Source organism: Manis javanica, chromosome 5 (assembly GCF_040802235.1).
Source record: "Manis javanica isolate MJ-LG chromosome 5, MJ_LKY, whole genome shotgun sequence".
In the NCBI taxonomy this organism is placed as follows: Eukaryota; Metazoa; Chordata; class Mammalia; order Pholidota; family Manidae; genus Manis; species Manis javanica.
Genome location: NC_133160.1, coordinates 25,113,525 through 25,139,946, shown reverse-complemented (window position 1 = coordinate 25,139,946; position 26,422 = coordinate 25,113,525). Strand labels below are relative to the sequence as shown.

Here is a 26,422-nt window from a genome sequence, read left to right as displayed (position 1 = left end):
TCTCTACCTGTTCCCTTATCATGCTTTATTTCTCTTCTTGGCATTTTTCATAACCAGATTCTACACTTTGTTTTTGTTTTTGTCTTCTGCACTAGATGTGGTTTGATGAGGTCAAAGATCCTGTCTTGTTTCTATATATCCAATACCAGAATAGTATCTGGCACATAGTTGGTGCTCAATAAATACATGAGCATAATGAAGGTACTGTGTGTCTACCAAGTGCCAGGCCTTGTTGTCCCATTTCGCCTTCATCAGAACCTTCAGATGTAGAAATGTGAGCCCCATTTCACAGATGAGACAACTGAGGTTTAGGACAGGGAAGACCTTGCCTGGAGTCAGCCAGCTATCAGAGGGAGGGCTGCTACAACAGGACCCTTCCTTATGTGGGACGCTGGGAGGGACCTATCTGTGGTGCAGAAACACTGGATGTTGGGGTGGGGGATGAGGGGACCCTGGGTCTGGGGAGAGAAGGGCAGTGGCTGCAGCAGCCGGCCTCCCATCTGGCTCTGTCGCTGCCCAGGCATGGCTGGTGTGGATCTGCCTCCCTGTCTCCCCCTGCTCATTCGGACCACCTAAATTGGTGCTCGCAGGCAAGAAAATTCATATTGGGGTTTTGATTTTTCTGGTCCCAAGTGAAACAGGCCAGGTAGAGTCATAAAAACATTGATCCGTGGTGGGGGACAGTCCTGGGCTGTGGGGCGCATCAGAGAAATGAGGCCATGGCCAGAAGGCCTTGGTTATCCCAAGAGGCCAAATGTCCCACAAGAAACCAAGGACACTGGGGTCGCAGCCAAAGTGGGAGAGGCCTGGCTCTCTTGATGGGAACTTTCCTGAAGTCAAGGACTGGCAGCCACAGGGAATTTTCGGCTCTGGGCTGGGCTGGAGTAAACAGGCCCTATCCCTGCAAGGGCACAAAGCACTCACTGTCCAGGAACAGCCATTCCAGGGTGGAGGGAACATTCTCACTTCTGTGCCACAGAGAACAAGGCTCTGCTGGGCCCAGCCCCCACTTGTGCATTCCTGGCCAGGACAGCCTTCATCTCCATTTCAGGAGCTCCTTCTCTTGGGGAGGGGGAGTAGGATTTCCGAAGGTGGCAGATTCTGGGGATTGCTTTTGCAGAGAGAGCACTAGGGAAATGGGGTGTGCTGTTCCAGGGCGGGTGCTGGGGAGGCAGTGGTGTGGGTATATTTATATTTAGCCCATGGTTCACACGGCACACTTGGAAACAAACACAGCCATTTTCTCAGTGGGCGGCTGCTCTGGATAAATAAACAAGGTTGCAGAGCAGCCCCAGTCTGAAAAAGCAGAGATAAGTCCCCACTGCTCCTCAGGGGCTGCCACTGGTTTTAGCAGAGCTGGCACAGCAGGCAGGGAGAGGCGATGTAGTGGTGGGTTGCAGGGAGGGCTCTGATGTTACAGAGGCTTTCAGGAGACTCGGGCCTGAGACACATCCTCAGCTCCCACTTAAAGTGGCAGAAGTTTCTCTTGGTAGTTGTGACCACTACCACAAGGATCCATGTGGGGATTTTCAGGACAATAGCTAATGACCTCCACGGGAAGATCATGGACTCTTAGCCAGGCAGACTCCCAAATCAGCAAGGTCAATCCACCTGCCCATCTAGTTTCACCCAGCCGGTTTGTGGTAAGAGTTTGGACTAGGAATTGGGGTCTCCTGACTTGCCTTCAGTGCCCTTCAAAGCACTGAGACAAGAACCAGTATCCCCAGGAGAAGCCAAGGCTGGGACCACTTTCAAGGTCCTGCTTCTAATAGACCTGGCCAGACACATGGAATGGCCCCACTGCAGAGTTCAGAGTGCTTTATACCTCTGCCTTTGCCAACTCTGTGTCCTCTAACTGGTCACCTCCCCAATCTCCTTTCCTCAGTTAGCCAACTGCTACTCAGCTTATAAGATTCCATTTTGGAGTCCTGTCCTCCAAGAGGCCTTTCTCTACTTGTCCCTCTTTCAACTTTGTGATGAACGCCTCCTCTGTGTTTGCAGGGTTTTTGGACTTTCACTCACACCACAAATATTTACTGAGTGCATACCATGCTCCAACAGCAGCGCTGGAGACACAGCAATGCACAAGACAAACAGGTCCCTGCTTTCATGAGGCTTGTGTTCTAATCCATGCATTCTCAGCATGAGTGGGATCACCTCTGATAGGGCAAAGCAAACAATTCTTGGATATTACAGTGGTCTGTGGCTCTCCACGGGGCCACAGCACGTAAGGAGATAACACAGCACAGCTGTGGTATTCAAATGTCATGGGAGGGCAATTAGGACAAAAATGTCTAAGAAAGACTCCTATGGGGGTGGTGATAAAGGAAAAAAGGTTGAGAAACACTTTTTTCTCCTAATGGGAGATCAGACAGATTAATAAGAAACAAGACAACTTCAGAAATGATGGGGTTTTGAAGATAAAAAGTTATGGGGATAAGGGGGGAAAAGGGGTATAACGATTAGCACACATAATGTGGGGTAGCACAGCGAAGGCAGAATAACACAGAGAAGACAAGTAGTGACTCTACAGCATCTTACTACGCTGATGGACAGTGACTGTAATGGGGTATGTGGTGGGGACTTGGTGAAGGGGGGAGTCTAGTAACCATAATGTTGCTCATGTAACTGTATATTAATGACACCAAAAAAAAAAAAGTTATGGGGAGAGGACAGAGAATACCTGGGGGACTGATGTAGGTAGAGTGGTCAGAGGAGTTTCCTCTGGGAAGTAAGGACTGAGCTGAGACCTGAATGACAAGGTGGTGGTAGTCAAAGGAGGATTAAAAATCTTAGGTAAGAAAGAGCACGTTCCAGCAGAAGCAACAAGTGCAAAGGCCGAGGCAGGAAGGGGAGTCAGGGCATCCCTAATTGAGGCCCTCTGTCTATGTGTCAGTCTCCCCTATCTGTCTGGGAGCTCAGACAGGGATGAGGTCTGACCCATGTCTGAAATGAGAGGCCCATCCTCATTTCAGGCCAGACTGACTTCAGCTAGATCTCTGCCCAGAGGTAGCCAACTGAACAGTGTGGGTCACTCTGCAGCCACCTGCAATCCTGGAGAAGGAGAAGAAAAAACCTGGGCCAAGAATGCCTCAGGGCACCAGCCCAGGTGCCAGGGGACAACCATCCTGCCAGGGGTGAAATGCAGTCCCTGAATGAAGCTGACCAGTCCTCTAATTCCCATCCTTTTCTTCTCTGCCTCCCACGTTTCCACACTTCCTCCGAGCGATGTGACTTTGAGTAGGTTACTCCATCTCTCTGGCCCACAGTGCCCTCACTTGTTAAATAACAATAAAATAATACCTGTGTTATAGAAGCTGACCTTTATTACACATCTGAATGTTTTACCTGTGCCAGGCACTGAACTAAAGCACTTCACCCATACTAGGACATATTTCCTGATGACATGCACAGTCATATTCACTTGAGTGATTATTCTTTGTATCTCCAGAACCTGGTGCTATACCTGGAACACAGCAGGTGCCATTCTAAATGAATTTATTTTAGATGAACAAATGAATGACTACTTTCATTTAATCCTCATAATGTTTACCAATAATCCTGTTCTACAGATGTGAAAACGGAGGCTTTGGAGTTTGTTCACCCACGGTCTCTATTTAGGAAGTGGCAGGGCTAGGATCTGAGTTATGGCCTCTTGCTCATTTTGAGGTCCATTTGAGGTCCATTTTGAGGTCCAACCCTGCCATCTCAGGCCCTGCTCTCCCTGCCCACAGAGGAGGTAACCTCTGCAGTGGTGGCACCAGCAGCTCATGTTTCCTGAACACTTACCCTGAAAGGTACTCTTCTCAGCCCTTTTCATGGATTAGTTCACTGAGCCGTGTCCACGTTCTGTCGGGCAGCAGGTCCTATTGTTAACCATAATGCAGCTGCTGACCTGAGGTCACAGGCGATCTGTCACTTGCCCAAGGTCATACAGTGAGCTGGTGACCTGGCTGTGTTGCCCGCACCAACAACTGGCTCCAGTGCCTCCGCTCCTCACCCCAATACAGCACCTGGCTCACTTTCAAAAGGACACTACTTCTCAGGGTCCTGTGGGCCAGGGGCATGCACTCCTGCTGCTGAAGGTGGTCCCCATTCGAAGCCCAGTAAACTAAGACTCAGAGAAACTGAAAGACCTGCCCAAAGTATAAGTGGGGAAGCCAGTTTCAAGCCCCAGCATGTGTGGCAATGAACCCCATATTCTTGGCCAGGGCATCTTCTGTGTCCTTCTTGGAGCGAGAAGGTGGCCTGAGGCCACCAGCTGAATGAATGAGCTCTGGCCCCCAGCCAGCTGAGTGGAACTGGGTGCCACAGGAAAAGGATGTGACGAAGACCAGGAGGGAAAGTGAAACCCTTCCTTCCTGGCTTCAGTGGAGAACAAGCGCCTGTGCCAGACAGGCCCTTCCTTCCTCTAGGGTGACTTTGAAGGGCCCAGGCCCACCACTTCCTTCCTGCTTGGTTATTTCGGGAAAGAGGTAGGTGGAGAAGAGGAAGGGGCTCCCAGCAGCCCAGGGAAAGTGCCAGGACCATCAGGACTGTACCTTGCTCTAGCCTTGCCACAGTTCTGCATGGGCAGGCCATGAGCCACTTGCACATTCACTTTCTGCTCCTGGCCTCAGTTTCCCTGAGGATGATAAATGCTTGCTAACAAACAAAGCTGTTAGGAGATCCCTGGGAGATGTCAAGGAGGGGGGTGGGGCAAATGGAGAGGCTTATCACTCTCTGGGCAGGGAGCTGCAGGCGGAGACTCGGAAGAAGTGAGGTTTGTGGTTAGAATCCACTTCCCTTGGCTTTCCTGGGGGAGCTGTTGGCCTCAGTAATGTGAGAGGAACACAGCTTCTCTCTCCCCTGCCCGGGTTGAGGGGAAACATGGACCTGGATGTAGGCAACCCAAGAGAGGCAGTTCAGTGGGACAGGGGCAAAGAGATGGGTGGCCAGACTGCTGGGGCTGACACTTCAGTCTAGCCAGCTCAGATGTGGGTGCCAAGCAAGCCTCTCTACTTCTAAGCCTCAGTTTCTTGGCTTTGACCTCACAAAGCAGTGGGTGGTGAAATCAGGGAATAAAAGCCCTTGGTAAAGCTAGGTGACCCTGGTGTTACTGGCTGAAGAGAGTATCAATGGGAAGCTCAAGCCATCTAGGCTTTAGGGGCTATTTGGAGGCATCCTCAGAGCAAACTTCATGTTTTCTCCAACTTTGCCCCTGTCAGCTGCCAGCCTCTCCTCCCCTACCACACCCCCACCACTAGTTCTAAGAAGCTAAGCCTGACAGATGTGCTCATTTCTCAGAAGAGGAAGTGGTTGTGCTGGGAGGAGATAACACCTCCACAGGGGAATTGAGAAAGCTATCGGAACCAGCAGTGCGAGCGTGGGCTCCCCACCTCGGCTCAGAATCAGGGAGCTAGTCTTGGAGGCACAGAGGCAAAATTCAGAAAAGTATTTATTGGGGGCACAGATGCTCATCTAAGAGCTCACAACCTCCTTCCATGGGAGTGATAGCTGATCTTTACCATATACTAGGCATGGGGCTGAGAACTTCGTTGGCTATATGAATTCACTTAATCCTCACAATAACCCCACCCAGTAAGTGCCATTACCACTCTCCACAGTACAGATGAGGAAAGGGGCACAGGGAGGTCAACTGACCCTCTTCAAGGTCGTACAGTTTATAAATAGCAGAGCTGGGATTTGAATCAGGCAGTTTGGTTGCAGAGCCCAAGCACTTAATGGCTCCTAGGGGACTGCAACATGCTCACGTACATTCATTCCCTGGAATTCTGAGGCCTCCCCTCATCCTCACTCCTCTATCATCTCATCCTTGGTGACTTCCTATTCTTTCACAAGTAGATGGTCACAGCTTTTCATTCTGCTCCCAGTGTCCAGGGTGAGAGGGACTAAGGAGCAAAAGGTCTTACGACATACTCATTCTCATTTCTCAGATGGGGTTCAGAGGGGTGGAGTGCCCAGTTCACACAGTGGGTCTGTTTCACTGCAGACAGTCCATGTGCATGGAAATTCAGTCCCCTCTAGGGCACTCTCTGCTTACACACTTGTGATAAGGGGTCACCTCCCTCCTGGGTGGAGCATTTCGTCTTTGGACAGCTCTGTTGGAAAACATTTGCCTCTTTTCCTCTACCTCCCCCCGCTGGCTGGCCTTGGTTCTGGTCCTCTCTGCTGCTCTCCTCCAACTCTGTCCCAGGGGCTGCCCACGGAGGCAACACAGGCTGGCAGAGGAGGTTTTGCTAGGCTTGCTCTGGGCCCTGGACCAGGTACTGCTCCTCTCCAAGTATCAATTTCCTCATTTGTAAAATGGCAGCACTATCTGGATGAGGCCAAAGCTGGTGAAAAAGTAACTTCCATTTTCCCAGCAAGCTGGACTGCCGGAGCAGAGAGTAGGCAGGGGCCCAATAGTCTCGCAACTAGACTAAGATGTTTAGCTTTGGACCATCTATAAAGTGGGGATTAAAAATGTACTTATTTCACAAGAACACTATGAAGATTCAATAGTGATACATGTAAAGCTCTTAACTGTGCATGGCAGGCCCATAGACTCTGAGAAAATGTTAGCTATTATTACTGCTCTTACTATTAGTACAAGGCTTGGCTGGAGTCTTAAGAGCCTTCTGTCTGATCTGCAAGACGCTGCAGGATTCCTCAGCTTTGTCTAGGGCCAGGCTGCTCCATTCTTCACATACCATGTTCTGTTTAGTCTCAGGACCTTTGCCCGTGTTGGTCCCTCTGCCAAACATTCTCCTACATCTCTCTCAGGTCTTAACCTACAGGCTACTCCTTCAAGAAGGCCTCCTGCTCTCTGCCTCCAAGTCTCCTTCAGCTCTCTTCCCAGTTTGTTGAGCTACTCATTTTTGGTCATGAGCTCTGTTCCCCAGGCCTAGCTCAGTGCTGGGCCTAGAAGGTGCTAACCAGTACGGCTGACTGGTGGAGAGTGAGATGGAAAGAAAGGCCAGTTCCCTCTCTCTTCATCCCCATCTTCACTGCCTGGTAAAATTAGGAAGAGGCCCCAAGACACTAGGCAACTGGGCAGGGTGCCCAGGAATCCCCAATCATGAAGTTCTCCCAGGCTCAGGAAGGAGGATCGGAAGCTACAAGAAGATTCTGAATACATTTTTTGCACTGTGTTGACAACAGGCAAGAGGGACTGGGATAGCAACCTACAAGGAACAGAGGCTTGGTCTCTGGGGCCAATCCCTCCCTAAAACTCTGCTTCCTTCTGGGGTCTATGCCTCTAAGTACTCCATGGTCCAAAGCAGCTATAGCCTCCTCCTTTCCACCCAAAGCTGTTCCCACCCAGATGATCAGTGCTGCACGCTGTGAAAAAGAGCACTGGGCTGTGAGTCAGATGTGGGTTTCGTGTCCCAGCTCTATACTGGCTCACTTGGGGTGAGTCCATTTCTGTCTGGGATCCTGGGGAAGTCTGGGACTTTCCCCATCTGCCAAATGAAGGGGATCATCTCAAAGAGTTGCTACTAGTGCTGCAGAATGAGGAGGCTGAAAGTCACTCCTAGGTGGGTGACCAACTACCCAGGGTCTCTCTTGGGACTATCCAAAAGATCCGACATTAGTGTGGAAGGCTAAGAGGTGACATTCTGGAATAGGACTTGTTGCCACAAAAGGGTCTGATCCCCCTTCACCTCAAAGCCTGCTGAGAGCCTTGCCCTCAAACCTGCAGGACTCCAACAGGCACCTTTGTGATATCAGAGGGGCCAGACCTTGCCGGGTTCTGCCCTTGTGGCCTCAACCTCCTCACCCCAGCACTACCTCCAACTAGTCCAAACAAGTCCCGGGTATTTTCAGCCACCTTTATCTGATCGGAAATGTTTGAAATTCCACAGCAGAAGGCACTCCGGAGGGTTTGGGGATGGGAGCAAATCCCTGCAACACCCTTCCCCCCACTGTACATGTGAGCGCTCATACACAGCCCCCCTGTAACCAAAGACTCAGAGCTGAAGGCTCCTTCAGGGTTGCATTTCCTACATTCCAGTTCCTTCTAGTCTTCTCCCTGTTGTATCTCTATCCCAGTCCACCCATCAAGGTGCAGAACAGCAAGCTGCCTGAAACGGTACCAGGAGAGCTGGAGGACCGTTTGTACCTGAAGATGCCGGAGCTGGTGAGGAGGCCCACCTGGAGGTTTGCTGTTCACAGTCAACACCTAAAGCACCAATATACTGCAGAAGACCACCCCCACCATCACCACCAGGAGGCCCCAGAAACAACCACTGTCCCAATTGATGTGCCATGTGGACCACACAGAAACCATGTGTCATGATCTGTGGTTCAGAGATGTTTGGTTCAACCCCCTCCCTGAACAGATGGGAAACTGAGACCCAGAGGAAGTGAAGGTACTCCCGTGCAAGGCCTCCTGACCCCTGGAGTCTGACAGTGTGGGTTCTGACCCCAGCTCTGTGACTGCCTACTAGTAGGACCTGGGATAAGACCCTTTACTGCTCCATGCCCGGTGACTATAGAGTAAGAATACCTTACTTATATCACAGGCTTAGCAGAAGGCAAAATGGTCCAATAATGTTCAATATTGGATCTGCCTTGTAGGAGCTTGGTTGGGGGTAGGAGAAAGTTAGCTGTTATTTTTTTTTTAATAGCGTAATAAATGTTAGTTGTTATTTTTTTCAATAGCTAAAAATGAGTGGCCCCATTTGTGTGTCTCATGATGTGTTGCATTATTTGTAGCTACAAACAAAAACTAGAGACGCTGCTTGAATTCTCAAAATCTTGCAAGTAGGTGCTGTCCCCATTTTACCAGTGAGGAAACTAAGACTCAGAGTTGCTGAGACAGCCTGAGCTCACTGGTCCCTGAGTGAGGGTCTGACTCCAGAGCACATCGAATGTGCTGGTGCAAAAGGATCCATGTAGAGGATGTCACTGAGCTCTTCCTTCCTTCTGCCTTTCACCCCCCCACCCCCCCCCATTATCTGAGGATCCGCTACTCCTGGGCCCCAGAAGTCAGAGGTGACTCTTTGAGGACAGGGAAGAGGCATGCCTCCTGGTTCCCTGGGTGCCTCGGGGGTGGGAAAGGTGAGGTATGCTGATGGCTGCTCTGTGCTTCTCCCCACCCCAACCCCAGCCCCTACAAGACCAATTCTAGCAAGGATAGTCCTTCCCTCTATCTGGTCACTATCTTGGAAACAAAAGTGATGCCAAATAGCTTTGGTGGAGCTGTTAGCTGAGTTTTCTAAGACAGACCATGATGCCTTTGTGAGCTGACCTGTCGGGGTTACAGGAAGGACCAGACAAGCTACCCTTCTTAGCTCTGGATATTCATTCATTTCATAAGTTTTTATTCAGTGCCCACTCAGGGCCAGGCACTATGCTAAGTACTGGGGATAAAGCAGTTAACTCAATCAGATGAAAATTCCTACCTGCATAAGTTTACAATTTAGTGGAAAGAGACAGGAAACAAATGTGTAGGATGATGCTAAAAAGGAAAATAAATGAGAGAAAGGGATTAGAGAGAAACATAGAAGACGGCAAGATCAGAACCTGTGGTCAGGGAAAGCTTCTTGAGGTGACGTTTGGTCAGAGGCTGGAATGAAGTGAGGAAACAGGCATTGCAAGGAACTGAGCAAAGGCAGAGGGAACAGCAAGTACAAAGGTCCTGAGGCAGGAATATATATGGGGTGCTACAGGAACAGGAAAGACACTAGTGTGGCTGAGGCCTCGTGAATGAGGGGAAAATGGTAGCGGCAGGGTCTAGAAACAGCCAAAGGCCAGATTGAACAGGGCCTTTTAAGAACTTGGGCTTGTCCTTTGAGTGACATGGGAACACTGCAGGGTTCTGAACAGGGGAGGGACAAGATTAGACTGGTTTTAACAGGGTTCCTCTGGCTGCTGGGTGGAGACCTCCAGGGGCAATGGTGGAAGCAAAAGGCCTAGTGAGGGGCTGATTTAGTCTTCTAGGAGAAATACCCTGGTGGCTTAGCCAGGATGGTGCCAGGGAAGCTGGTGAGAAGCAGTCAAATTCAGAATTTATTTTGAAAAGTAGAGCTGAAAAGATCTGCTGATGGATTGGATGTGGACGGGGCAGCTGCCTGCCTCTCTGGCCTTCTGTTTCTCGTCTAAAAAAGGCAAGGGAGTAGGGCTCTCTTGTCCTCTCCTGGTCTGAACCAGGAGCTCTGTCCTCTTGCTTTCTCTCTAAATAAAAGCCTCTGCCTTGCTCTCCTAAAAAAAAAAAAAAAAAAAAAAAGGCAAGGGAAAAGGCCTTTGAGGATTATTTTCCAGCTTGATAACTATGGGAACCCTATGGGATGAAGAGACAAATCATTTCTGCTTTCATGGAGGCCAAGTTATTTGCTCTCCAAGCCCCAAAGGGTAGATGGCAAAGAGGAGGAAGGTGGGGCTGGACAGAGACCAAGGGAGCGCAGCGTCTGCCTAGGCTGTGGCTGCCCACTTTCAGCAGACACATCTGCCCACCAGGTGCATGCAGGGCCAAGGAGTAGCCAGGCCGGGGAAGGGGTGGAGATAGAGGCAGCTTGCTTTATGTTAGGAGGGAAGGGGCATCAGAGCTGTGCTGTGTCCTGGGACTACTAGGCAGAAGGGGCTCAGTGAGTGAGTGAATGAGTGAGTGAGTGAGCAAATGAGGCAATGCCAGGAGGCCAGGATGTTTGCAAGAACTTCCCAAAGCAGAATTTTAGAGCCAGAAGGAAGCACAAACATATCTGGTCCACTCCATTCACAATTTCAGTCATCACTATTGTAGCCTTATCCATGCATCATTGTTATTAACATTTTTCTACTAATTGACTCACATTTAAAAAATTTAAATAAATGTATTGGAGATTCTCGATTTCTCCCCCAAAATCTGTTTTTTTCTGCATCTGTTCTCTTTTAAGTAAATGGCAGTAGCTTCATCCTTCCAGGTGCTGAAGACTGGAACCAAGTCCTCTCTAGCTCTGATCTGCCAGCAAATTCCCTTGAATCTATATTCAAAATTTATCCATAATCACACCACTTCTCACCACCTCCACCAACATCATTTCCTGCCTATATTGTGACAACCTTCTTACTGGTCTCCCAGCTTCTCACTTTCCACTATGGTCCCTCACGACACAGCAGCCAGAAGGATCCTTCTAAAAGCAGCTTGACTTTGTCTGGTCCAGACACCCTACTGCCTCCCCTTTCCACCCAGAGGAAGAGCCAGAATGTCTCACCATGGCACACAAACATTTACCTTCTACCACTTCTTCCTCTGCTCACTCTGTTCCAGCCATACTCATCTCCTACTCAAACATGCCAAGCACACCTTTCTCACCTTGGAGCTTCTGCCCTTGTTCCCTTTGTCTGGAATGTTCTTACCACAGATTACTACCCATGGTTCACTCCCTCACTTCATGCAGATCTCTGTTCACATGCCTCCTCCTCAGAGAAGCCTTTCCCAGTCACTCTTTATTAAGAAAACAAACAAAAACACATACCAAAAGCTGCCTAGCCACCCTCCACCCCCATAATCACCCTCTGTGTTTTTAGAATGTAAACTCTAGGAAGGCAGATGTCTTTAGTAGCTGGAATGGTACTTGGCATAGAGCAGACAGTAAATATTTGCTAAATGCTAAAAAAAAAAAAGAATAGGCAACTTATAACTACTATACAAAGAAAACCAGTATCACCTTGTCAGACGGAATCAGCATAAAAAGTAACTATTAAAATTAAAGAATGTCTATTTGCATATTACTTATGAATTACCTTAGAGATCAAAGGTACATGTTCCAATCTTGGTTCCACACCTTTACAAAGGATATACATGAGGCCCATGACAGGGGAAAGCTCAGGACAGAACCAGCCAGCCAATTGGAGGCCAGGCCAGAGTGGCCACACAGGTGCCCCCTTGGTGCTTTGGAACCACAGCCCTGTTCCCCAGAATGTAGACAGACTGAATCTTGGGAAGGGTGCAGCGAGGCTGACCAAAAAAGCATGTCTGAGGGGCTAGGACAGCTCTCCCTCGGGCCAGGCACAGAACTGGCAGCTCTACTCAACAGAACAAAGGCCAAAGAGGAGTGAGCCAGGCTGGAGGAACCTCATGGGGCTGCAATGCCGCGGATGGGCATGCACAAACCTGTAGGTGAGGCCCATGGAGACCAGACAGCTGAGAGCAGAAATGAAAACATGCTAGGTCCCAAAGGGTGGCAGCTTCAATACCGTAAACACAGACAGGCGTGGGGGTTCAGGTGCACGCCCAGGGGCCCAATTAAGCCCAGTGGGGAGGAGGGTCTCCTTCTAGGTCTCCTCTGTCAGTGATGATGACTCTAACCTGAGCTAAACAGAGGCACCACCAACTGTGCTACTAGTTACAGCAGGCATCCAATACTAAGGGGGTTAAGAGACAGAGCCACCCTCCTAGTCCCCACATTCCAGATGGTCTCTTCCAGCACCCTCCCAAGTCCCAGCCAACTCCGCCCACATAGGCCCTTTTTGGATTCAATCCCTGTTTGGAAGGGAACATCTTTTTTCCCATTCCCAAGGGGCCTAGCAAACATAGTTGCAGGTGCAAGGGGTAAAACTAGAGCTGTTGCAAACTGCCAGGGCAGCAATGCCTGACCTACATCTCCATGGTTGGTTGCATGTAAAGAAAAATACCAGGGATTTCCGTTGGTGTTCACCAGATGCAGGTGCCAAGGGAAGCCTGGGCCTTCTGAAGGCCATTGTGAGTAGGGCAGAACAAGTGGTGAGCTGGCTGGGATAGGCAAGGGGACTGGTTTCTAAATTATTTCCTGGCTTTGAAGATCTCCCTAGATTCCATAGACTATCAAATTTTCATCTTTTTTTTTTTTTACCAAGGTCTTTCACTGAAGCTTTTTTTTTTCTCTTCTAGTATATTATACTTACTAAGAATTGAGAGAGAGAGAGAGAGAGAGAGAGAGACAGGACAGACAGACAGCACAAGATTCTATTTGGAAAAAAAAGCCCCAAACCAAAGAGATGTTCTTCTCGTTGTAAACTGCTGGCATTTGGAGTGAGGCTTTGGATTTGCACAGAAAAAGGCAATTTGGAAGTTTTGCATGGTAATGTGAAAAGACCTGAGACCTTGAGCTCAGGACACATGGGTTTACTCCTGCTCTGTGGTAGCTCCATCTGACTACGGACATGTCTATTAAGCACCATGGACCTCACTTTTCTCATCTGTCAAGTGTGGAGGATGGACCAGATGATCTCTAACTCTCTCCAGTTCCAAAATGCTATGATACTTTCCCTAGGCTTTCCACCTGTGCCCCCTCGGGGGTGCAGTGTTATGTTAGGAAAAAGTAAGTTTTCCTAGGAGACAAGAGACCCAGTACTAATCGCAGCATTGCTGTTTATTAACTCACCGTGATCTTGGGCAAGTCATTTCACCTCTTGGGCACTTTCTAAGTATGTAAACCAAAGAGTTGAAAGTATATTGAAAAAAAAGCACTACAGGAACTTTGGGATTATTATGCCTCACTGTGCTGTTCACCCCTTTAACATATACTTGCCTCCCAAAGGGCCTGTTCTTTATCTAGTAACTCCCCAATTTTCAAATCTTAAGATCTTAGAGACACAAAATGGAAGAGGTGGGGTTCAAACCCAGGTGTGTGTCTGATTGCAGAGCCTGTGTTCTTCCAATATAGGAATGTGAAGGCAGCATGGATGGTGTAAAGGATTTGGGATTTAAAGTCAGAAGACCTCAGTTCCCTCCATGGTAGGAGGAAGACCTCTTCTACCTCCTACCATGGTCAGAGACTCAATCAGATCATGTATGGACACGAAGAAGCTCTTGACAAATTTTAGTTAACAATCCTGTGCTACTACTTTGTGGCCCAAGCCTGGGTTTCCCCCCATTTGAAAGGAGAGCTTAAGGCACAAACTGTAATATTGCAGGGATATTACAGCTCCACCTCTCAGCTTTTTGTCCTGTAACACCTCAGCCTCTCCCTTCTTGTCTATATATGGCCCATGTAGATCCTGGAGCCTCCAGGCCACCCAGCACAGAGCCTACAGTGTTTTCCCCTGAGAGGCTGTGGAAGGGTTCGGAGTCCTTGACACTTATTTGCTGTGCAATCTTGGGCTCATGACTTAAACTCGGAGCCTTAGGGTTCACGTTTATAAAACAGGCCTAAGACCTATCTCATAGTGCTCAGTAAATGCTACTATTATAAGTATGTTACGCTGCTCTGTCCTCTGCACTCCTCTAACCTTTGTAGTCTTTTCCATTTACTTTAGTGCTTGTAGTCTCCTCATCTAAGTTGTTGAGAGCAAGGCCTAAACTTTATATTTCTCTCCCGTTAGAACAACTGAGCACATGACAGGTGTTCAAGAGCACTTGTCATATGATTGGGAGATGGGTCCTTTCTGAGACAGTATCATGGGGGCTATTGCCAATGATCACTGTCAATCCTTGAACATCACCTGGAGGCCCACCCAATTTGGCTATCTGTGCACTGAGAGTAGTGGTGGGGGGGTATGGGGTAAATAGAAGCTATAAGCCCTCTCCTCTAAAGCAGTCAGTGTGAGGTGGAGAAGCCAGACACCCTCTGGAGAGGACACACCAAAGAATAGAGCAAGTGTAAGAGGCTAAGGGAACCCATGGACATGAGACCGAGTGAGTGAGGGCTTCCAAATCTAACATATTGGATTTGGATTCTGCCCTTATTAGTATTTGACCTTGGGACTATTATTTAATTTGCTTTATTCTTGGTGTTCTAATCTGAACAATGGGGACAATATGTTTTCCAAACAAGATTATTGTGAGGGTTAAAAAAACAATACAGTTTACAGCATCTTGCACGTGGTGGGTATTCAATAAATGGCAGCAACTATACTGTCATTAGTATATTAATCGCAGATGGGTTATGTCTATGGGCCCCTCTCATGGCTAATCGATGCACACCAAAAATCAGTGACTTTTGGCTGTCTACAGCAACTGTGAATGAGAAAGTTTTGACCAAATCCTAATCAGATTTGGAACTCTTTCCAGGGAAGGCAGGGAGGCAACTCAGTACAGACCATAGGCCTCAGATCAGACTTATGTGGGTTGCCCTTGGGGACACCACAACTTCCGGTGTTCTTTTGGCCAGATACTCTTTCTGTGCCAAATTCTTCACCTTTATTAGACTCTAAAACCATATGTTATTCTTGAGAGACAAAGGATGTTCTTTAAGAGCACAGGGATTAGAGTATTTAAACCTGGGTTTAAATCCCAGCTCTGCCATGTACTAGCTTGGGTCAGTGACCATTGTACACTCTTTAATCTTTCTGAGCTTTAGTTTTCTCATCTATAAACCTTCCTTGTTGGGTGGCTATATATTACCAGATATTATGCCTGCACTGGGCACACAGTAATAATTTCACTTGATACATGAAAGTGTAATCTTTGTATCCAGGGTCTGGCACTGGAAGGCACTCAATAAATGCTGAATCCTGTCCTGGTGGAAGTGGGACACAGAGAAAAGATGCTCCTGTAAACTGGCAACGCTGCTACAGGCCCAGATTGGCAGACATCCATCAAAATCACAAGTGCACATAACCTTTGCTGTAATTCCACTTCTAGGGATTTAATCCCCCATAGATACCCTGCATTCACACATGAGCCAAATATATAGGGCTGTTCACTGACTATGGCTACTAAAATTGCAAAAGACTGTAAAAAAAGTGTCTGCCACTGGGAACTGGTTAAGTAGAGGACAGTACCACGTATGGAACACTAGGCAGCTATTAAAATAATGAGAAAGCTCTTGATGGACTGATAAGGAATATCTCTAAGAGACACTGTTGAGTGAGAAAATCAAGGTACCAAAAACAGTATGTACAGCACACAATCACTTGTGTAAAACTCGGGGGAAACATACATGTGTTTGCTGTGTCTACAGAGTATTCTCCCAAGAAGGAAGCTGGGTGGCTAGGAGATAGGGGTGGGTGGGTGACATCCATTCCTTTTGAATTTTGAATCACGAGTGTATTGCCTATTCTAAGAAAATAAATAAATTTAAAGGTGAAGCATGAGAGATTCTCTCATGAGAAGTTGTGACTCCCCAGACACAGAGTCTTTGGCTAGTTATTATACCATCAGAGAAAAATGACAGCTCTAGTATTTGCATCCTGTGACACCAAAACAACACAACTATGGCATGATAACTATAGTAGGGTTGCCACCATCTCTGGCCCTTTGTCCCTGGGTGTTCTTATACTGGGAGGGGACCAGGATCCATGAAGAAGCTCCTCTAACCTCCAGGTTAAGTCTGTCTGGGCAGAATAATAGGGAAAGGAGGTTCTGGTTAAAATTAAAATTACCCAAGAGCCTTGGAAGAAAAAAAGGAAGGGAAGGAACCTAGTCCTGGAAGGGGTGGGGGCAGTCAGGCTCTGAGAGGAGGGCTAGAACTAAGCCTGAGAACCCCCTTTCTCACACTTTTCTTTCCCTTTACCTCCTACCATTCCTCCTCCTGTTTTCCTTAACAATTAATCTGCCTGCCTGCTAAAAACACTTAAACTGGGGACTCCTGGAAGTAGATGGAGACCCAAGTGGCTCTGAAAGAAACACAAATGGCTAATAAGATCTAAGAACAAATGCTGCTCTACTTCTTACAGAACCCTGTAAATAGTCCTAGGATACTTTAAACTATTACGAGAATATTTAAACATGTACAAAAGGAGACAGAATGATAAAATGAACCATCACTTAGCTTCAACAATTATCAACTTAGTACCAATCTGATCTCATCTCTTCCCTAACCACTCTCCCTCAACCCAGTATTATTATGAAGCAAATTCCAGACATATTCAGTATATGTTTCTAAAAAATAAAGAATTATAAAGAAAAAAAAATCACAACCACAATACCATTATCACATCTAAAACTGGAAAAATCCAACAAAATTCTTGGAAGGGTTTATAATGTGATCAAAAGTCATTCCAAATGAGGGCACCTTTGTTCAATATGAAATATTAATGCAGTGTATATAATAAACTGTAGGTATAACTCAAGTTATAAATAATTCAGATTTGTAGATGTTTAAAACCTGCTGAAATAAAGGTATTCTGCAAACAAAAATACTAAGGTGACATGAGTCCATTCCAGATCTATAAAGGACTTCAATGTGAAAGGCAAAACTTCAAAACTTTTAGAAAACAGTACAGACAAATGTCTTTAGTATCACAGGTTCAAGGACTTCTTCAACAAAAGACAAAAGAAGAAAAGACTCAACTACACTGAAATTAAGAAATTCTAGTCATCTAAGATATATATAAAAAGTGAAAAGACATACTACAAACTGAGAGTCTGTATTTGTAACACGTGTGGCCAAGAGTTGCATTCAGAATATATAAAGAATTCCTAAAGAAATCCACAAGGAAGAGCCAAATCAAAAGAAAACAGAGCAAAGACTTGAACAGGTATTCTACAAAAAAGGAAACATGAATAGATGTGAGGAAAGATTCTCAGCCCCACTTGTAATCTGAGAAATGCAAATTAAAACCACAAGATGCCATCTCATATCCACTACTAGCTCTATAAAAAATTTAAAGTCTGACCATATTAGGTATTAACAAAGAAGTAAAGCCACGGAGAAGCAAGCTGCTGCTGGCAGTGTAAGTTCTCACAAGCACATGGAAAACAATCAGGCATTACCTTCCATCAGGCGATTCTACTCCTGAGTATCTACTCTATAATAATGATTCTCAAAGTGTGACGCAGGTCTTTGAGACCTGCAGCAGCAATACCACCCAGGAATTTGTTAGAAATGCAAATTCTTAGGGCCCCACCCCAAACATACAGAATCAAACACTACAGGGGTGCAGCCCAGCCATCTGCGGCTTAACAAGTCCTCCAGGTGATTCTTATGGGCAGTTAAAACCTCAGAACCACTGTCCTGAAAAACATGCATGTCCAGAAGATATGCACAGAATGCTCAAAACCACATCGTTTGAAATAGCAAAAATAAGGGAACAACCCAAATAATCACTGATAGTAGAAAGGATACATAACTTGAGACATAATCATACAAAGCAATATAAAAATGAACTACAGCTAAAAAAAAAAATGAACTACAGCTATACACATATTGATGGATCTCAAAATATTGAATGAAAAAAGTGAATTGCAGATGAATACACATAGTATATTTAAATGAAGTTTAAAAGCATGCATAAGATGACTCTCCATATATATGTAGTAATTTTTTTCTTTTTTAAAGCAAGGGAGTGATAAACACAAATCTCAGTAGAATGGTTGTGACTGGAGAGGAGAGGGGCACACAGGGGCCTCTAAGGTATTGATAAATGTTTGATTTCTTAAACTGGGTGATGAGTTTACGGGCGGTCATTTTCCTATTCTTGAAACTTTACATATGCATTACATATTCTCTGTCATATTTGATCGATTTCTATCTATCATACAGTGTAATACTTGGAGCCAGAACTGCAACCACTAACTCTGGCTACATGTGTGGTGTCCAAAGGGTTAAGCCTATTTCTCAGCCTGAGGGTGGGAGGGGTGGGAGGACAGGCAGCAGCTGGGGCACAGTGGGAGTCCCTGGCTCCAGCTGGCTCCAGCCTGGATCTGCCTGGATCAAGCACCACGCCCAGGCACAGGGCACCTGTGGGGGAGGCAGTTCTAGACAGGTGGTACCTGAAGCCCTTGGTGACCTGATACACGTGTGGGACTGGGATCAGTCAGATGGGTGGTAGCCTCCCCCGTCAGAGCCCCTCCATCTGGTAAGGAAGTATGTTGGTGGCAGCTTGGAGTTAGTGAGAAGGGGAAGAGGATCTGGGACTCAGGATGGGGGTAGGGAAGGAACTGGGTGGGCTGGGTTTAGATACCAAGGGAGGCTGCTGGGATTAGCACCTGCTGAGAATGAGATTGGGTTTCTTGGGAGGGGCTCATCTATCTAATGCCCCCAGAGAGCTGTCTCCCAGTGGCTTTTCTCTGCTGGACAGATGGTGTCTGAGCTGCCTCCTGGAGGGTGGGCTCCTTGAGGGGGTGGTGGAGGTGGGGTGGGAACTGATGTCTGCTTGGTCATGGAATTCCCTGCCTTCCACAATAAGAATGACTCTTACTGAGGCCTTACTATATGCCAGGCACTGTCCTAAGCCCATCACACAAATTACCCCCATTTAGTTTCCACAGCACCCAACTGCCTATGGCCTAAATAGGAGGCTTACATTCGAGGAAACTGAAGCCTGACAAAATGAACACTTGCCCAAAGTCAAACAGCAAACAAACTACTTGAACGCAGGCAGTGTGACTCCACAGCCATTGCAGGAAACCACTTACTGGCCATGACATCTTTCCCTTCTCATTAAACAGCAGCAAGCTCCTTCCAGTTGCTCAGGCCAAAAACCTGGATTCCACTCTCTCTCATACCCATTACCCAAGCACCAGCAAATCCAGTTGGCCCTGTCTTCAAACTGTATCAAAGCTCTGACCACTGCTCTCCACTTTTGCCACACCTCCCCCCTCAAGCAAACCACCATCACCATTCGCTCAGCTTCTTACTGGCCTGTTGCTCCTGCCCTTGCTGGTATAGGGAAAACAGGGACTTTGGTTTGCTTACACCATATGCCCAAGTTATAGCTCAGTGTCTATACATGGCAGGCCCTAGATAAACATTTGTTAGTGAACAAATGAATGAATGACCAATATCCCTCAGGAAATGACTCAGACTCAGAGGGGAGGAAGGCCTGCCTGAGTGCCCTCTGCTTTCACAGCCCTAATGACCTTTGGTAGCTCCAAGGCAGCGGTCAAGTCCTCCCTATTATGACATGTTCTGAATGTATAGCATCACCACTGTGTTGTCCACTTGGGTCTCCATGCACACACACCCACAGGGACACAGGAGCTGGAGTAGGGCTGCTTCTGAGAAGGAACAGCCTAGGGCATTTATTTCTAGAGGACTGTCCTCCATCTGTCCCTGCACTGTACACACTCTGGCTTTTATTCTCATGAATGAAGAGCCATTGGAGGGTTCTGAACTGAAGAATGACAGGATGCGACTCCCATTTTAGAAGGACCACTGATTGCTTTGCAGATAACAGAGAGAGGGGGGCAAGGGCAGAAGCAGGGAGGCGGTGGGGAGAACTGTCTCAGAGAGAGAAGGCATGAGCAGTAACTGTGCCCTCTCCTGTCCCACTTGCAGCCTTTAACCAGGCTATCTCCTCTGCCAAAGAAGAAATGGCAATAGCAAATGCCGGGGGATCTACTCGGCAGTTTCCATTATCAACAGAGCATCTTGGTAACCCCCTCAACAGTTCCGTGAAGTGGCATCCAGTAGAACCCACATTTTACAAAGAATACTGAGGCTCTGAGAGGTAAAGTCACCTGCCAAAGATCACACAGTACAGTGTCAGCATCCAAAGTCTGTCCTCTTCCCACTTGAATAGGCTGCTTCTAGCCAGCATCAATCCACAGCCTACCCAGGCTCCAAAGTCTAGTTCTAAGACCACCTTTTTCAGGAAGCCTTCCCCACCTTACCCCATGGCCTGTTCCTCTTTTGAGAACCTATCTCCAGGGCTACCATTCACTGGGCACTCCCTGGGTGCTGGGTGCATGGCTGAATGTTTTACCTGTGTTATATAGTATTCCAATGACCCAAGGAGCCACATAAGCTGGTGACATCCATTTTATATGTGAAAACAGTGAAGCTGAGAGAAGCAAAGTCAGAGAGCAGGTAAGCTGTCTGCTGTCCTACTTGCTTGGCACTGAGCCATCTTTTTATTACTTTCATCTTCTTTTTTTAAAAAGATGCATTTCACATTTTTTTCCTTCTCAGGCATTGGGTCAAACAGGGATATCCAGTATATCATAGTGTGGTGGCTGCTCTGCTCTGAGATATAAGCTCTTTCTGTCCCCTGACCAAACTCTAAATGCTTTAAGGTCAAAGACCACAAATAACACTTTTGTTTGCCCACTCTACAGTGCTGGGCCTGAGCCTTGGACTTAGGTAAAGGAGATCAGAAAGGTCAGGAGTTCTTGCTGAAGTCACAGGGCTAAATGAAGGTGGAAAAGAGGGATGGGGAGGACAGCTTTCTCCAAGAAAATGCACCTTCTAGGTCTTTAAGAGCAAGTAGCAGTATTCTAGCCAAGACCCTGTGGGCAGGTGGAATACCTGTGCCCCAGCCTGGTTCTGAAGAGACTTGTGGAGCAGGGAGGAAGGGGCAATGGCTTTCAGTTCCTGTTAATGTGTCTAGAAGCAGCAGCTGATTCAGCTAGATGATGTCAGCTTCCCAAACCTCCTGACCAGCAGCTGAGATGGTAAAAGCAGGAAACTAGGGAGGACTCAGCTGGCTAAGTCTGAACATGCCTCTGGCAAAGCCCAATAGTAACCCCAGTCTCTGGGGCGTCCTCCTGCAGATGAGAACTCTTCTGACTCCTCTCATTCGGGAGAACAGTAGGTGTCCTTCAAGACCCTCACTCCAAAATGCTTCCCAATTCTCCTTTTGCTAAGTAACTTTCCACATGTCTTTAACTAACAATATTCATTTACTCCAAGGGTGGAGCAATGGAAAGAAGCCTGGCTTTGGAGCCAGACCAATCTGGGTCTGAATCCAGGTTCCATCTTGTACAAGCTGCACACCCTGGGCATGGAACTTTATCTCTACAAACCTGTTTTTTTATTGGAAGAGAAACTGGGACCAACAGACCACTTGCCACGTAGGCTGGGTGGGAGAATTGAGAAAATACACAGAGAGTACCTGATATGGGGTAAGTGCGCAACAAACGTAGTACCATCATTCCCTTTGGATCTCTGTGAGGGAGGTGTGAGAGATCATCTTTAACTGTAACACAAAGGTAAACAAAGGCCCAGCCTGGGCCCTCCAGTGTCAGAGCTGAGTATCTGTGTTGGCCCAAAGCTTGGATGAGCCAAGTTCAATCCTGCCTTGCTTTTCTGTTTGCAAGATCTTTGCTTCAGAATCTTCCCATGCTGATCTTTTCTCTTTAATCTACCCTCAGGTCAAATGTTACCAATGTTACCTCCTCAGAGAGGCTTCTTTGACCTCCCTGTGTAAACTTGCTCCCCTAGACACTCCATTACTCAGTTTCATTTTCTTTACATCATTTGACCCTTTAACTGAAATCATCTTATTTGTTTCTCCTTCACTAACAGGTTCTATGAGAGCAGTGTCCCTGACTGCCTTGTTCATCACAGCACCCCTAGCACTAAGCATAGGGCCTGGCATGTAGCTGATGCTCAATAAACATCTTATGAATCACCAAATGAATGAATGTACCTGGGATGGCTAAAGGCTAACCTGACAATGGCCCCACACCTACTCCTCTGCTTACTGTCAGTTCAAGGTCTCCCATTTCAGATGCTGGCGTTGGCACTGCTACCTGGGAATCAGCAGACTGGCAGGCAGCCAGGATGGGCATTCATTTCTGGCAATGACTCATCTGTTGGGATACCTGGGCTGCTGAGGAAGGCCTCAGAATCTTTCCCTGGCACTCGAGACTCCCACAAACATGGCTCCAGGTGGCCTTTCTGGCTTTGCCACCTAGTAAAAGAGACGCTTCCACATGTACTCCAAAATGGGCTATTACTGCATATGGGTTTCTTCTTGGGAGTCCATCCCAGCCTGCCATCTTAGCTCACATAGACTCCCTGCTGGGCGCACCAGCCCCTCTTTTCCCTGTCTCTGTGGTAAGTCCTAGCACAAATCTTACCTCTTCTGTAGAGTGCCTCTCTTATTTGGCACTTAGCATTTATGTATTTTTTTTGTTATATATATTTTTTATTTTGGTATCATTAATAATTACATGAGCAACATTGTGGTTACTAGATTCCCCCCATTATCAAGTCCCCACCACATATCCCATTGCAGTCACTGTCCATCGGCGTAGTAAGACGCTATAGAGTCACTACTTGTCTTCTCTCTTGGCACTTAGCATTTACTGTTAGCTTTCATGAGATCGCTTTACATGTTTTTTCTAATTCAAGTGGAAGTGTCTTGAGGGCGGAACTAGGTCTTCAATAGCAGTATCTCAATTAAGAAGTCTTCTGGGAAAAAGGCTATCTCTGAAACAAAGTTGGATGGGCTCAGAGAGAGCTGGAGAGGGGGCCAGGCTCCTCCCTGCTGGACTGGCCCCTCTGGTGAGTGAGAAGGAAGGGGAGATGCTGCTGCCTCTCAGTACAGGAGCCCTGCTGATGAGGCAGTGAGGGAGCCAAAAAATCCAGAACCATCACATGCAGTCTGGGACAATCCCAAGGTCATGCGTGTGACTGGATTTTCAAAAACCGTCATTTTCAAGAATCTGGGCATCCTTTAGTTATCAACCATAAAGAGTAGGAGAATAATGTTGCTCAGTACAGAGGGACCTGTGTGGTATCTGTTTCTGAGAACTGAACTAATCTTAGTTCTGGCTCTTGTCTTCTTACCGATACTTTCCTTTCACCTGACTCCCACAGTTAGTTTATCCTTTTGGTTATATGAATTGTCCTGTGTTGCCTCCAACTCTTTTCTTTTAAATGCCACAAGGGTAAACAAAAAAATGATGCTCCAAACAGTACATTGTAACAATTAAAGGTAAGTTACAAAAATAATGCATGTAAGTCACTGAGTACAGTGCTTGGCACTTAGTGAGCATGTTCAAAAGGTAAGTTGTAAGAATGCTCTCAATTCTTAATAGCTTCTCTTCTCTCGGCCTTAATTTTCTCGTGTAGAATGAAAACAATGTCTTAGGTTTGTCTATTTGTTCGATCAGTCACTTCAAAATCACTCAATGAATGTTTACTACCTTCAGGGAACAGGTCTGGGCACCAAAGATAAAATGATGAACAAACTGAAGTCTTTACAGTCATGAGGCTCATATTCTAGTAGAACAAACAGATAAAAAACAACAAATACACAGAAAGTTTTAGATAGAGGTTGGTACTAATACAAGAAAGTAAAAGACTATGGAGTGATTTAGAAGTAGGTTGGCTACTTTAGACCAAAGGCCAAAGAGAACCTCTCGGAGGTGGTGGCCCATGGGCTGAGTCAACTGAAACAACCAGCAAGCCAAACACCAGGGGCAAAGCATTCCAGGTAGAGGCAACAGCAACTACAAAGGCCCTCAGGCAGTGTGCTAGAAGCCAGGAACAGCAAGGAGCCCCGGTGGTTTGTGTGCAGAGAAGGAGAGGCAGAGTGACGGAGGATGGAGATGCAGCCAGTACTGGATCATGCAGGTCTTACAGGCCTTGGTAAAGGACTCCGGGTTTTATTCCAAGTGGGCAGAGGGTTGTAAGCAAGAGGGTGCTAAGATCTGATCTTGGTTTTTAAAAGGTCACTCTGACTGCAGTGTTGGGGCAGTAGTGATTTTTAAAGGCCCCTTCCCAGCTCCAAACTTCTGACTCCTTCCCTGTCATTCTAGGCTCCCATGAATTGGTTGCCTGAGCAGAAAAGATGCATGCATCCTCCTCACTAGATACGGAGCAAAGAGAAGTGGCTGCTGCCCTCGACAGGAGTAGGGAATCTGTTAACTTCATTCTGCAGAATGGAGGGAGTGGCTCAGTCAGGGAGGGGTGGGAATCTCAGCTTGGAAAACATACCAAGCCACCTGTATTGTTTCTGCCTCCTGTGTGGAAGTTTCCGCCAATGACACAGTACTCTGGAATGCTCCCCCCACCACACCCAATCTTCTTATTATGAGGCAAAGTTGTACTTTGTATTCCTCCTAGGATTTAGCTCAAATCCAGCCTACAGGAAATGGTCGATAAAGAGCTACTGATTGATTAATGAAGAGAGGGAATATTCTCAGCCATTAAGCAAATATTAATGAGTACTATAAGTACTATGCTGGTCTCTGGGGATGCAAGGTGATTAAGATGGGTTTCTTGCCTTCACTGAGCTCAGACTCCAGCAGACAGACGAAAACCCACAGCCACAATCCTGGATGTAAGAGTAACAGCCGCACCACACTGACCAGGAGGCCCTCCTGATCCAGAGGCAGAGCACCTGGGCTTTGGAGCCAGACTGTCTGGGTTCACACAACTTCACTTACTAGCTGTGCATCTCTGGATGAATTCCTTAACTTCCCTGTGCCTCACTTTTCTCCTCTGTAAAATGAGAATGAGAGTACCTACCTCGATGCTGCTGCTTTGAGGATCGATGAATTAATACATATGAAACTTAAGTGTAAGTGCTGAATAAATGTCAGCTATTATTAAAATTACTGTAATATCTGTGCTAAGCTGGATGTGCATGATCTCATTTCATCCTCATAAAAACCCAAGAGGCAGGTATTATCATCTCTACTTTTTGGACAGGGGAACTGAGGCTCAAAGGGGGAAGAATGTGCTCAAGATCCAACAGTTAGTATGTAATGGAGCCTGACCCCAGAGCCCATACTTAACAAAATGATTCATTCTTTTAAAAACCTCCCAACCCAAAGCAGAGGTCTCCTTAAAGAGAGCTGTGGTTATATTCCACTGTTTCCAGAGATCTGCCAGTAGGAGTTACTGGTGAGCCCAGAGGAAGCTGCCAGTGTGGAAGTTTCACCTTGAAGGGCTCTAAGGAGGGTTCAAAGGTGCCAACTGCAGGCTTTGCTCTGGAGTTCCATGGGTTCCCCTCACTGAGTCTTGGGGTACTAATTTGGAACCCCAACCTCTACCACTAAATCAGACCCAGAAACTGCCCCCAGGTGCCCAGACACCTGCACAGATAGGCAGGCAGTTTCCTCTGGGTTGAATTCTTGTCTGGCCCAATACATCTCTCAGTTTCATCACTTAGCCACGAGCCTGGGCCTCATGCCTGCACCTGCTGTTTGACCTAGTCCCAGGAGACCCTGAGCCTTAGACATAGGCTCCCTCCCTGGACCTTGTCCCAAAGGGCTATTATCTGGGTGACTCCCTGGGGACTTCCTTGATACGGTAACCATTGGGTTGCATATAAATGTGGGTGCTGTGAGCAACGGGAAATTTTTTCTTGCTGAGGAGCAGACAGAGAGTGGGTAGAACAAGGAGTTGGTTGTTCTTGTTCTGAATCAGAGGTGAGAATGGGGTGAGGCCTGCTGTGCCTCACAGTTTTATGTTAAAGCATCACTGGTCCTGGCAAGTCAGGGCTCCCACTCAGTTGTCCAGCCTAGGCAGGCAAGGACATCCAGAAATATTCTTTTCTACTTCCCATGTGAGTCACACTCAGAGGTCTGGTAATTTGGTTGCAGAAGGCAACAAATGGCTGAATCAGTGAAAGACCAAACTTCAGTGAGTGGAAAAGGGAAGACCCAGCACTTGGTGTGCTTTTACTCCACATCAGGCCCTGTACAGGACAATTTACATATACCATTCATAGTTATGAATGTTCAGTATTTGGTCACAAAACACTAAGCCACCAAGAGCTAAGCCTAATAGTAGTTGAAAACAGTGAATGAGGCAGTTTCCACCCTCAATAAGCTCAGAGCACCTGCTTGGTCTTCTCCCAACAATCCTGTGAAATGAGTACCATTTCCATTTTATAGATGCTCATGCTTAGAGGA

At 47.0% G+C, this 26,422-nt stretch overlaps 1 protein-coding gene and 1 long non-coding RNA gene across 9 annotated transcripts in view; one reads left to right on the top strand and one right to left on the bottom strand.

Annotated features, from left to right (window-relative positions):
* The window catches only part of LOC108393095 (uncharacterized), a 32,542-nt gene extending 6,383 nt beyond the window's left edge, over positions 1-26,159 (top strand). The window contains exons 1-3 of one of the 4 annotated variants that reach the window (XR_012131391.1): positions 18,319-20,280; positions 20,549-20,639; positions 21,462-26,159. This is a non-coding gene — a long non-coding RNA (uncharacterized lncRNA). Of the gene's footprint in view, positions 1-18,318; positions 20,281-20,548 lie in introns of those variants that run through there. The other 3 variants (XR_012131390.1, XR_012131389.1, XR_012131392.1) reach the window with 3 other exon arrangements.
* The window catches only part of BCL2L1 (BCL2 like 1), a 44,812-nt gene that overhangs the window by 3,246 nt on the left and 15,144 nt on the right, over positions 1-26,422 (bottom strand). The gene's annotated exons all lie outside the window — the stretch shown is intronic.